The sequence below is a fragment of the Galeopterus variegatus genome, unplaced genomic scaffold (assembly GCF_000696425.1).
Source record: "Galeopterus variegatus unplaced genomic scaffold, G_variegatus-3.0.2 Scaffold206, whole genome shotgun sequence".
Classification (NCBI taxonomy): domain Eukaryota; kingdom Metazoa; phylum Chordata; class Mammalia; order Dermoptera; family Cynocephalidae; genus Galeopterus; species Galeopterus variegatus.
In genome coordinates this window covers 589,601-603,058 of record NW_007726317.1, presented here as the reverse complement: position 1 = coordinate 603,058, position 13,458 = coordinate 589,601, and positions in this window count along the sequence as shown.

Sequence of the window (13,458 nt, the reverse complement as noted above, 5' to 3'; positions counted from 1 at the left end):
ATCTTTACAGAATAAACAAATCTGTTATACATGAATGATAATTATGTCTCTTTCAGTTGTGAAGGCTTTTCATAACTTATTCATGCCAATGTTATGAAGACTTCTCCCTTAGGAACAAAATCTCCTTTTTGGTGAGAACTCTTTTTAGACTGTTTTTGGTGACAGTGGCATTTCAGCCATATTCAGTTGGCATACTTTACTGTAGGGAGCATATTGGGGTTCTGGGGTGTTCTTTCATTTCATACCAAGAGGGAGAGAGCAAGCCCCTCACTGTGTCTCATGCAGACTTGCAATCTTGCTGAAAGACCAGGGGTGGTTTGCCCTGACTGCACTCATGGAAATGGACATGACAGCCACTGCATCCAGATGGGAGCAGACAGCTCTACTGATAAATCTCTGCATAGGTTGCTCTGCAGATTACGCACATAGATATTAATATCTATGGCCAAGAATATGGAAAGAAAGCAGAATATGCCAAACAAAAAAAGGCCTCATGTTGGACATGAAGAAAAGAACATCAGCCCAATGAACAAAGTTTACAATATACTCTAATTAGTTTCTAATACAGTATTTGCTGTGGATTGATTTGTGTCTCCCAAAGTTCATGTTTTAGAAGCTTAATTCCCAATGTAATTGTTGAGGGTGGGAAATCTTATTATGGTAAATGAAAGGTAGGGCCTTGAAGAGGTGGTTAGATGGTAAGACCATGCCGTAGTGAATGGATTAATACTGGTGGTCAGGGGCATGCCTTGGAGGGCTTTAAAAGGAGAGCACACACAGAGTCTCTCTCTCTCTCTCTGCTCCACCATTTTCTGCCATGTGAGACCCCTGCAGTGCTATAAAGCCATCACCAAAGAAGACCCTCACCAAATGTATTCTTGACCTTTGGACTTCCCAGCCTCTGAAACTGTAAGCAATAAATTTCATTTTCTTATAAATCACCTAGTTCCAGGCATGGTGTTATAAGCAACAGAAACAGACTAATACTGAAAATTGGTACCAGAGAAGTGGAGTGTTTCTTATAACAAATACTTGAAAATATGGAAGTGGCTTTGCAACTAGGTGTTAGGCAAAGATTGGTGGAGTTCGGAGGACTCAGAAGGCAAAAAGATGAGGGAAAGTTTGGAATGTCTTAGAGAATGGCTATGTGGTGGCAACCAGAATGCTGATAGAACTATGGACTGTGAAGACCATTCTAAGAAGGTCTCAGATGTAGGCCGGCCCGTGGCTCACTCGGTAGAGTGCGGTGCTGATAACACCAAGGCCACGGGTTCGGATCCTATATAGGGATGGCCGGTTTGCTCACTGGCTGAGCGTGGTGCTGACAACACCAAGCCAAGGGTTGAGATCCCCTTACCGGTTATCTTTAAAAAAAAAAAAAAAAAAGAAGGTCTCAGATGTAAATGAGAAGGGACTTATTGGAAACTGGAGCAAAGATCTCCCTTCCTATGAACTGGCAAGGAATGTGGCTACATTATGTTCATGCCCAAAAGTTTTAAAGAATGTGGAACTTAAAGGTGCTGACCCAGGGTATTTGGCAGAAGAAATTTCTAAGCAGCAAAGCATTAAGGAAGCTGCATGGCTACTTGTAACAGCCTACGCTGAGTTATGACAGCAAAGTCATGTCATAAAGCCAGAATTTAAAAGGGAAGCAGAGTGTAAAGATTTGGAAAATTTGTAGCCTGGCCATGTGGTAGATAAGCAGACAGCATTTTCAGGACAAAAATGCAATGGTACTGAGGAGGTTAGTACAAAAGAAAGGGATTATCAAGAGAAGGGGGGAAAGGCCCTGAACGCATTGAAGAAGCCTCTGGGGCCAACCCTTCCATTTCAGGCCCACAGGCCTAGGGAGAAAGAATGGTTTTGGGGAACAGGCCTGAGGTGCCCTCCACAGGCTCACTGCTCAGGACCACTTTGGGAAGCTCCTTCCAGCAGTAGCACCCCAGCTACTTTGTCTGCTCCAGCCATGGCTAAATTGGCCCCAGGTGTGGCTGGACTCACAGCTTTGGAAGATACAAGCTGGAAGCCTTGGCATTATCCATGCGGTGTAAGTCTGCAGATTCACAGAATGCAAGAGCCGTGGTAGCTTGGGAGGCCCCACCCTAATTTCAAAGGATGTATGGAAAATCCTGGGGACCCAGGAAGAGATCTGTCACATGGGCAGATGCACTGCATAGAGTCTTCACTAGAGCAATGCCAAGTGGAAATGTGGGGTCAGAGTTGCAGCAGAAAAACCCAACAGTACCATGCCTAGTGAAGCCATGATAGTGGGACTGCCATGGAGACCCCAGAATTGTGGAGCTACCAGAGTGAAACACCAGCCTGGGAGAGCTGAAATGTAGCCTAAGACCAGGAAAACCATAGAAGTAGAGCTGCCCAAAGACTTGGGGACCCAACACCACAGAAGTGTGCAGAAGATGCCAAACATGGAGTCAAGGTACATGATTTGCCAGCTCTGAGATTTAATACCTGCCCTGCAGGGTTTCAGACTTGTTTGGGACTAGTTACCCCTTTCTTTTGGCCTATTTCTCCCTTTCTGAATGGGAATATGTACCCTATGCTTGTCCCACCATCGTATCTTGGAGGTAGAGATAACTTGTTTTGATCTCACAGATGGAACGTTGAACTTTGGACTTTTGGGTTGAAACAAATTAAGACTTTGGGGATGGAATGAATGTATTTACCAGTGAGAAGGACATGAACTTTGGAGGCCAAGGATGGAATGTTGTGGATTGAATTGTGTCCCCCAAAATTCATATATTAGAAGCCTAATTCCCACAGTAATTGTCGAGGGTAGACAATCGTATTATGGTAAGTGAAAGGTGTGGCCTTGAAGAGGCGGTTAGATGGTAGGACCATGCCGTAGTGAATGGATTAATACTGGTGGTCAGGGACATGATTTGGAGGGCTTTAAAAGGAGAGCACACAAAGAGTCTCTCTCTCTCTCTCTCTCTCTCTCTGCTCCTTCATTTTCTGCCATGTGAGACCCCTGCAGTGCTATAAAGCCACCATCAAAGAAGACCTTCACCAAATGTGTTCCTTGACATTTGGACTTCCCAGCCTCTGAAACTGTAAGCAATAAATTTCATTTTCTTATAAATCACCCAGTTCCAGGTATTATGTTATAAGCAACAGAAACAGACCAATACAGTATTTATTTTTGTATTGAAGATAATTCTCCACAAATCCCTCTATTTATTTATTTATTTATTTATTCATTCATTCATTCATTTATCTCTCTCTCTCTCTCTCTCTCTCTCTATCTATCTATCTACTTATCTATTTATTTTGGTGGCTGGCCAGTATAAGGATCTGAACCCTTGACATGGCTATGCTCTAACCAGCTAAGCTAACCAGAGGCTCTGATGGCCTCTGCTCCAAATAATCTTACCAGGGTATTTGCATAACAAACAGCCTTGGATGCTTCTGAACATAGTGCAGCATGCTTACTGTTCATTATGAAAGATTCAGGTTTCCTAAGCTCAAGGAACTTTTGTTAACAACCCACTGCATATGCAGGTATCATCTGGCCCTCTTTGTTCATTGTGTGGGAACTGGGTAGTGGGGAACCCAAGATGACATTCTAGTTAATGATACTGCTGTGAGTAATAAACTTTGTCTCTGACCCAGGAGTCTCATGTCTTCTGCCAGCATCTATGAAAGTTGTGAGCCTGCATGTAGGGTAAGATCTCAGACCTTTTACAATTCTTAACACTACATTTCAGCATGTCTAGTATTGAAATTATTTAAACTTTTAATGTTTTTTAGCTTAAAATTTTGACTTTGTGGTTCCTTTCCTTCTAAAATAAAATTTAGGATAGAGAGAATAGATCTATAGTCAGCACAAAGGGAATATATTTCTGAAAGTGATGTTGAAAGCCAAGTAGTCAAAGCGTGTTCTAATTCATCCACATTAAAGATAATTAGAAAATACTGTTCTATATTTTAATGACAAAAAGCCAAAAAGAATGAAAACATAGAATAAAGGTTTTCTGAAGAGTCAGGCATAAAATTTCATGGTAGAAAGAGAACTTAAAAATGAGTTAATCAAACTGCCTCTATTTAAAAGAAAATAAGCCATCCAAAGACTCTCATTACCTTGTTCGCATTCTCCACAATGGCTTTTAAAAACTTCTTCCACTTTCCTTAGAAACTCAGAACAAATCTCATGTACAGAGGTATTCATCACATTTTACTTCTGATAAAAATGATAAATAATTTAAACACCCACCCACTAGAGAATGGTTGAAATGTTGGTAAATTCTTATGACATAATATTTAAGTAACCATTCATAATTATGTTTTTCAAGAATACTTTAATGACATGATAAAATATTTATGACATTGGTAAGTGAAACAGTAAGATCCAAGAATTGGTTATCCCTGTAATAGAATACATCATTACAACACACATTCATATATATAAAGAAAAGACCAGAAGAATATTACTTTAAAATATTAAAGTAGTTATAACTGGTTAGGGAAATATGGATGATTATTTTTCTTCTTTGTTGTCTTCATTCTGTGGTGTCAAAATTCCTTATAATCAGAATTAAAAAAAAAAATACCCCTTATGTGATAAAATCAAAATCCTACTTACTCCTAAATAAATAACTTACTCTAAATTGAGAAGGCCAAATCTTTATTTAATCTACCATGGGGCTCATTTTAGCCTTTCTTCTTTCTATTTGTAACTCCCTTCTCCACCAGTGAGCAAGTGCACAGTGCAATGTAGTTTTGAGGGATGAGGTGGGATAATAGAATCTGATTTGATTCCTCAGCCTCCAATTTCATCCTGTTCCTCCTACCCAATTCATCATACCCTAGCCTTATGTGAAGTCACATATTCTGAAAATCCCTACACTTTTTACCTCTAGTAACTCCAGCCAGTGCCCTGGCATTATGGAACTTTCCTTAGCCTACTGCCTAGTGGTATGGTCAAGTCTACACGGAGGAAACACTAGGCCAAATGTCCTCTTGATGCACTCTTATCTCTATCAGTCTCCCCCTTTGCTATATCAACCCCTCCACCCTCTCCACACACACACACACACACACACACACACCGCTCTAGCTCTAGATCAGTACTTTCCAATAGCAAAATACTGCAAATCACTAAGTAGTTTAAAATTTTCTGTTAACCACATTAAAAATGTTAAAAGAAACAGATGAAATTTTATGTAACCCAATATATCTAAAATATTTCTATTTAAAAATGTAATCAATATAAAATTATTTAATGAGATATTTTACATTTGCTTTCTCACATTAAATCTTTGAAATTCAGTGTTTACATTTTTAGTATGCCTCAATTCACACTTGAGAGTTTGGGTATGTGGTTTCCCCAAAGCTCATGTTGAAATCTGATCCCCATTGTGTCAATGTTCGGAGATGTTTGGGTCATGGGGGGTGGATCCCTCATGAATAGACATTAGTCCTCCCTGCAGGTGGAAAGGTAGTGAGTGAGTTCTTGCTTTATTAGTTCTCACAAGAGCAGGCTGTTTAAAGGACCCTGGCACCTCTCCTCCCTCTCTCGTTTCACCATCTGATCTGTTTGTACCCACTGGCTGCCCTGCTGCTTTCTGCCATGAGTAGAAGTAGCTTGAAGCCCACCCCAGATGCAGCTGTCCAAGAACCATGAGCCAAATAAACCTCTTTCCTTGATAAATTACCCAGTCCCAGGTATTCTGTTATAGCAACACAAAAATGGACTAATACAACACTAGCCACATTTCAAGAGCTCAGTAGCCAAATGTGGCCAGTGATTACAGTATTGGACAGCACAGGTCTGGAGAGATCTTTTTCCTTCACTACTTCTGTTCCATGTTCCTATAGCCTGGGGCTTCTAAAAATGAAAATGCCTGGTGGTGGATTTTGGGGCTGACTCTACCAGGGGAGCTATCTACTTTTAATCAGGGGCTTTGGGGGAAATTGCCTGTCACAGATCGTGGCACACAGATTAAGGGAGATCAGGTAACTTTTGTTGTGCTGCCACACAGAGTAGAGAGTCACCTATCTGTTCTATGAATCCAGCCAGGGCCTGTGACAGAATCAAATGGAGGTCTGTGTTCCCTTATTAAAGGACAGTTTGCTACATAAGTGGACTGGCCATTACTATCCCTAATATATACCACCCTACCTCCCAAAATGAGTGGCTTGCTATTCCACCTTATGTCTGAAGTTGGCTAGCTGGCTGTTGAAATGAATACAAGAAAATAGAATGTTAGTATTTGAGCCTCTTCAAAACCAACTGCACTCATTTCGTTGACAGAGAAACTGAGCCTTGGAGAAGAAAAGTGATCTATTCACAATTATACAGTTGCTAAGTGGCAGAATTGGATTGGAACTGGAATCCAGGTCAGTCCATTACACCAAGTCTCAAGTCACTTACTTTTGACAATGTTGACAGAGTTGATAAATCAGGTCATTCACCAACACAAAGTCCCAGGATCTACTCTACAAGTACAGACCATTCACCTTCCCCATCTAGCCCCAATCCTGCTTTCCAATGTCATGTCTAAGAATTATTGTGGTGAGTACTAAAAAGGACAGAGACAGGACACAGAAATAGAGAATGACAAGGAGCTTCCTGCTTTAGAAACAGAGGTCAGAGAAAGTGCCCCCGAGGACCTGAAGGATGAGAAAGACGATCTAGGAGAGGAGTTGGCAGGGTTCCAGGACACATCAAGTACAGAAGCCCAGGGCCAAGAAGAGCTTGGCCTGCAGAGGAACTGAAGGCAGCCTGGAATTAAGGGACAGAAGGGCCTGAGAGGCAGCAGGGACCATGTTATATGAAGTCTGACATGGAAGAGCTAGACATTCAGCTAGAATTTGGTTTCCCCTGTCTGTTGACAAATAGTGAGTTTCATTTTAATCTTAAATTTTGCTATTTAAAGATCTTTTCTTTCTTCTTCATTGTTGCATTACAACCTAAAGAAAATTAGCTCTACTACCTGCAAGCACCCTTGACATTGGATGTGCTGCCTGTGTTTCTAGCAGTGGATCCCTAATGGACTCAGACAGTAGCAACGGGAATTAAAGCTTTGGAAAGGCTGGCAGCCCTGAGGATGGAGCTGTGATTGTATCCAAGTGACAAACACGTTCAGACATGAACCGTCTGGTCCAGTGTCTTCAAATTGGAAACCTAGAGCTAACACTAATAGCTTGTTCTTAAATACTCAAGTGCTTTCATGCTCTCTACCTTATTTGTGTTTAAATTTCCAGCTTCAAAAGTAGATTTTCCACTTTTGACCTCCCTCCTGCCCTCCTCCTCTTCCTGTATTTCCCTGCCTTTGAAAGATCCTGAGATAGCAAGCCTATGCATAAATGGTCTTCATCTGTCGAACAGAATACTGGAAGGTTAGAGCTGGAAGTAGTCTCAGAACAGCAGCTCTGGCCCTCTAATTCTAGTAATATTATTACTATTTATAATATATTTCTATGTGCCAAATGACTTATATACATTCAATTCAGTACTCACTGCAAAATGGGTATCTTTAATATCTGTTTTACAAATAGGAGATTTAGGCTCAGAGAAGTTAATAACTAATCAAATTTCACACAGCCATAATTGGCAGAGATAAAACTCAAATACAGAGTCTGTCCAATTTCTAACTCACCATTCTAGCTGAAGTTCTTTAGACAGACAGACAGACAGACAGACTGACATAGATAGATTGATGGGGAAATTATACTAAGACACAGTGGTGGAATCTCCATGGTAGTAAATTCTCCTTTTTCTACATCATGATTAGTTGTACAGAAGAATACAAGAGAGAAATAATACTTGAATAAAATGTTTTCCATAAAAAACATAGATGTGGAGTATACTAACATTTATAAAGCAAATGTATTTCACAGTTTCCAAAGTCCTGTAGTTTCAGGTATACCTTAACTTTTTAAAATTACATATAGAAATGATAACCTTGCAAAATACAGGAAACTTTCCCCAGGCCAAAGTCTCTGATATAGATAAAGAATTGTAACACAGCAAAGTTGCTGACTCAAGGACAGACAAGTTACTTGATTGTTATGCAAACATGCTAAGGAAACTGTTGTAAGGAAAGAAAATATTAGCTAAGATCAAGCTTTTGTTGGTGTATTGACAACCTTTTGCAAACTGCATTATGGAATGTCACTTTGTTATTTCACTGATGTTACCAGCTTCTATTGTTAAACTATACTTAGCCATAACTCCACTTATGTTCCTATTCTGTAACTTCCTGGTCTGGAGAATAAATATGGGGTGAGAACCCCAGTTCGTGGTTAATTTCCCAAGGAAGGAATGCCTCTCTCTTGAGGGTTCCAGGAAATTAACCCCTTCAGGGGTCTCTCACTTCTCAGAAGCAATGGGCTTTGAGTAATCCTTTTTGCATCTCCATCATCCCGTGTGAGGCAAAGCAACACATAGGTCTCATTAAACCAATTTTGGTAAGACTGTTTTACCAAGCATCTAATTTCTTAAAATGTTGTAGAGCTCTTGATAAAATAGTTTCAGGAACTCTTGCAAAAGAAACTGCTATACTTAGAACTGCTCCATGCTGTGGGACAGCCAGAGCCAAGAGGTCACTGTGTCTATCCCTGCCTGCTGCTCCTTCTTGCTGGTCAGATGCTGGGCTACTGTAGCACCAGCCTCTTCTGATACATGCCTCTGAGTGTGCTGAGGGATCAGGGTGGCCTATGCTTGATTTGTCACTGCCTTGAATGGTATTGGTGGTCCCAGGGGACCTTAGCCTGACTCGTAACACAAACTTGGGCTTGGTGCAAGACCAAAGGTTATTGTGATTTTAGGCCACAGAAATTGGGTTTGACCTCTTGAAAGCCTTTTGGTATAATTCCCCTGAACAGTCGGTTTTGGTCTACTAGGATCATATGGGACTATGGTTAAAGGTACTAAATATTCTACCCTAAGAACTAATACTTCTCTAATATTTGCTACACAGTTATAAGATTTTCAGGACAAGGCTGTCCAAACATGTCCGTGTCCCAATTTCTGGAACTTATAAATATGTTATATCACATGGCAAAAGAGAATTAAGGTAGCAGGCGGAATTAAAGCTGCTAACTGTTATGGACTGAATTCTGTCTCTGCAAAATTCCCATGTTGAAGTTCTAAGTCCCAGTTCCTCAGAAGATGACTGTATTCGGAAATTGGGTCCTTAAAGAGGTAATTATGTTAAAAAGAGGTCATTAGGGTAGGCCCTAATTTAATATGACTAGTATCCTTGTATGAAGAGAGTAGGAAACAGACACGCACAGAGTGAAGAAATGGCAAGTAGACTGGCTATCTGCAAGCCGAGGAGAGAGGCTTCAGAAGGAAACAGCCCTGTGCACAACTTGATCCCCAGAACCATGAGAAAATAAATTCCTGTTGTTTAAGCCATCCAGTCTCTGATTTTTATTATGGAAGCTCTGGCAAACTAATACATTAGTCAATAGACTGTGGGACTATGAGCATAACTGACTCCACCTTAGGCCCTTACTGTTTGTTATGTCTTTGTGAGAGCTTTGCCTATAAAGTCATACAGTAACTAGGGGAAAGGCAGTTAGAGCAATAGACAGGAATAACCTGCTCAGTGTAAAGAAGGAATGATTGAGTACCGGTGTGGTGAAAAGCCAGCTTGGCTGCCAGCACCAACATTTGGAGCTAGTTACGTTAAGCTTGTTTATGAGGTGTCTATATTAATCTGAGCTCAGCCTTGGGCTAGCAAGGAGAGAAGTTTGGTTGAGAAGTCTTTGGGTCACCATCCATCTGACCCATCACTGTGTAATTAAGCTACCCTGTGATAAAAGTTCTTTGCTTTATCACTTGGAATGTCCTATTTTGTTGTTCAGCCTTGAAATATCTTTCCAGTCAGGTGGTCAATCTGCTCTTTGTCCACCTTCAGACAATTGACCATAGCTTTGGGAGGCTATCCCGAATTAACTGGGTGAGTCCAATGTAATCACAAGGCTCCTTAAATACAGAAGAGGGAGGCAGGAGATGAGATCAGAGTGATGTGAAATGAGAACTGGACCCTCTGTTACTGGCTCTGAAGATGGAGAAAGGGCCATGAACCGAAGAATGTGGATGGACTCTAGAAGTTAGAAAGGGCAGGGAAATGGATTCCCTCCTAGAACCTCTAGAAAGCAACAGAGCCCTGTCTTGCCCTCAGGAACTAGTTGTTTAAGTCCTCACTCACAAAGCATATCATCTCAAAGTTTGGAGATCTGTTTTCAGTCACACTTTCCCAAGGTGTCTTATGTTTCCTTGTCCTGACGCCTCCTCCCTCCCCTTCCTACTCTTAACTGTAAAGATGCTGACACAGCTTTCCCCTTTGGATCTACTAAGAAACTAGGTTATATTCATTTCTGACCTATCCTTAGCCCACTCTTAGGGAAGGCTTGTCATGTGTGATCTGACACTCAGCAGAATTCCAAGACCAAATGACTGCCACAGAGGGCTCTCTGTGTCCTTGAGATGTGGCATCTCAATTGTAGGCTCAGAACTTGGGAGCTTCTCATTTACATGGCACTCCTTTTGCTCTGCCACACCATGTCCTTTACCAGTCATGGCATTACTTTGGAAAATGTAATCCACATAAAGAATCATTACTGCAATTCATAGTTAGATGCCTAAAATTTCCTGTGGACAATGTGTTTTGCAAGTATTCTTGCTGAATGGATATCCTTTCTAGCACTCTAATCTGGGGAACATGCTGATAGTGAGGGTGGTGCCTTTTGTTTGCTTGTTTGTGTTTAATGGAACTGAGGAAAATCAGATCGTTTAAGAGCCTGGCCAAAGGGCATCTACAACACATAGGTGTTCTGGGAAAGGTGAAAGCTCAGAGTAGGTCACGTTGCTCTCTCTGCTGAACTGTGGGGCTTGGGCTCATGCACAGGCTGTGTGCCTTGTTAGCGCATGAGCTTTCCCCATGATTTGGCTTGGCTGTCTTCCCAGCCAGCAAGGTTGGTATATGGTGCTATAAAGCACATGTGGCTGCTATAACAAAGTACCACAAACTGGGTGGCTTCAAACAACTGAAATTTATTCTCTCACAATTCTGGAGTCCCAAACCAAGGTGTCAGCAGGGCCATGCTCCCTCTGAGACCCTGGGTGGAGTCCTCTCTTGCCTCTCGCTAGCTTCTGGTGCTGGCTGTTGACCCTTGGCGTTCCTTGGCTTGCAGCTGCACATCTCCAACCTCTGCCTTGATTGTCACACAGTGTTCTCCCAGTGCGTCTGTTGTCTTAGAAGGATGCTAGTCATATTGGATTAAGGTCCCACCCTACTCTAGTATAATCTCATCTTAGCTAATTACATCTTCAGTTTCCAAAGAAGGTCACAATCTGAGACACTGGGGGGAACTTTTGGAGGACACAATTCAATCCATAACAGGGTCTCTTCAGTCAATATTCAGTGCCAGCTATTTTTAAAGGGTAGGGAAGAGGGCGGTCTGGGGAGAATATGAGACTAGTCATTTATTATGAGGAGGACACTTAAGCCTGTCAGGTTAAGACAGAGTGGCAGGTGCTCCACTAGTTTATCTTCTCAGATGATGTTTCATATCATGCTACTGTTGATAGGTGAAGTGGAAGCTAAAGAGCATCTTTGACTTTCTTATTTTGAGGTTCAGGACAGTTTAACCTTTTGGAAACTTCATATTTTGGAGCATTCTAAAATGAAGAGTGAAGCTTAATCATCTGAGTATGACTCCAAATGTAAATTGAAATACATTTTTATCATAGGTATCTATAGTATGGTAGGTTTGGTAGGTTGAGTAATAGCCCCCCAAAAGATATCCACGTCCTAATCCTAATTCCTAGGGCCTATGAATGTTACCTCATATGACAGAGATGTTGCAGATGTGACTAAGTTAAGGATCTGAAGGTGGGGAGCTTATTCTGGATTATATGGGTGAGTCTTAAATGTGATCATTAGCGTCTTTATAAAAGGGAGGCAGGCAGACAGGGTCACAGACAAAAAAGAAAAGGACATGTTATGGAAACAGAGATAAAGATGCTATGCCACCTGGCTTTGAAGATAAAGCAAGGTGGTATGAGTCCTTGGAGAAGGCAAAGAAACAGATTCTCCCCTACAGCCTCCGGAGGGAGAACAGCACTGCTTGTATCTTGATTTTTAGTCCCGTAAGTCTCATTTTGGACTTCTGGCTTCTTTTTGGTAAGAGAATAAACATCTGTTGTTTGAAGCTATCAAGTTTGTGGTAATTTGTTGTGGCAGCCATCGGAAACTAATACAAAGTATGATTCCTTGTATTTAAATTTAAAAATATGATTCCAGTTTGTTAGAGTGCAGTGTCATTAACGCCAAGGTCAAGGGTTTGGATCCCTACTCGACTCAGCCGCCAAAAAACAAAACAGAACAAAATGTATATGTACATATAAACAGCAAGGCTTGAAGAAATACAGAAAGATGTTAACAGTGGCTAACTCTGGTAGGATTTTGAGTCATATTTTTGGCATTACCCTGATTTCCTGAATCTTTAAAGATTTCAAGAAAAAATATAACGTACTCTTGATTTTCTATTAAAAAAAGTTAATGGAATATTATTCAGCCTTAAAAAGGGAGGAAATTCTGACACATACTATAACATGGATGAACCTTGAGGTGAAATAAGCCAGCCACAGAGACAAATACTGTATGATCCCACGCATATGAGGTACCTAGAGTAGTCAAATTTATAGATGCAGAAGGTAGAATAGTGATTGCCACGGGCTGGGGGGAGGGAGGAGTAGGACTGGTTGTTTATTGGGTATAGAGTTTCAGTCTTGCAAGATGAAAAGAGTTCTGGAGATTAGTTGCACAACAGTGTGAATGCATTTAACACTAAGCTGTACACTTGACCATTTGACTTATTTATTTTAGTAGGGCTTGTATTGGGAGGAGTGTTTCGACGCTGGGCCTTTGGACTTTTGAAACAGAGCAGTCCCACAATACGTTCTACACTATATTCACCTATTGGGTACAGAGTTTACCAGATTTGACCTATAAGTAGGCTTGCGGCAACATTGTTATCCCCTTCGACCAGTCCATGCTTTTGGGATCCATTATAAGACAGTGCAGAGGGCAGTCCCTTTCCAAGGAGGGAACGAACACTAGGAAAACCTGGCTAAACGTGTGGCTTAGCGGATTTCTTCTCAACTTCCCCAGTCTGTGCACCAGTTACCTTTACTTGCCCCTCCCACCAGGCCCGACGGGGCAGGAGTGGCCTTGGTAGCAGTCAAAGCCAGCAGCTTCCCTCGCGGGGCTACCTGCCCTCAGGTGGCGGGCTCGCACCCTGCCACGGCCCTCGGTCGTCGCCGCATTGGCCGCCGCCGCTGGACAGCGCAGCCGGGTCACGTGTCCCCGTCCATCCCTCCACTGGCCCCGGACCTGGGCCCTCCCCGACCGCAGGGCAGAGGCCGCCCGGATCACGCGCGCCCGGCGGCCCGGCCCGAGCCCAGCCAATGGGCTGGCGGCG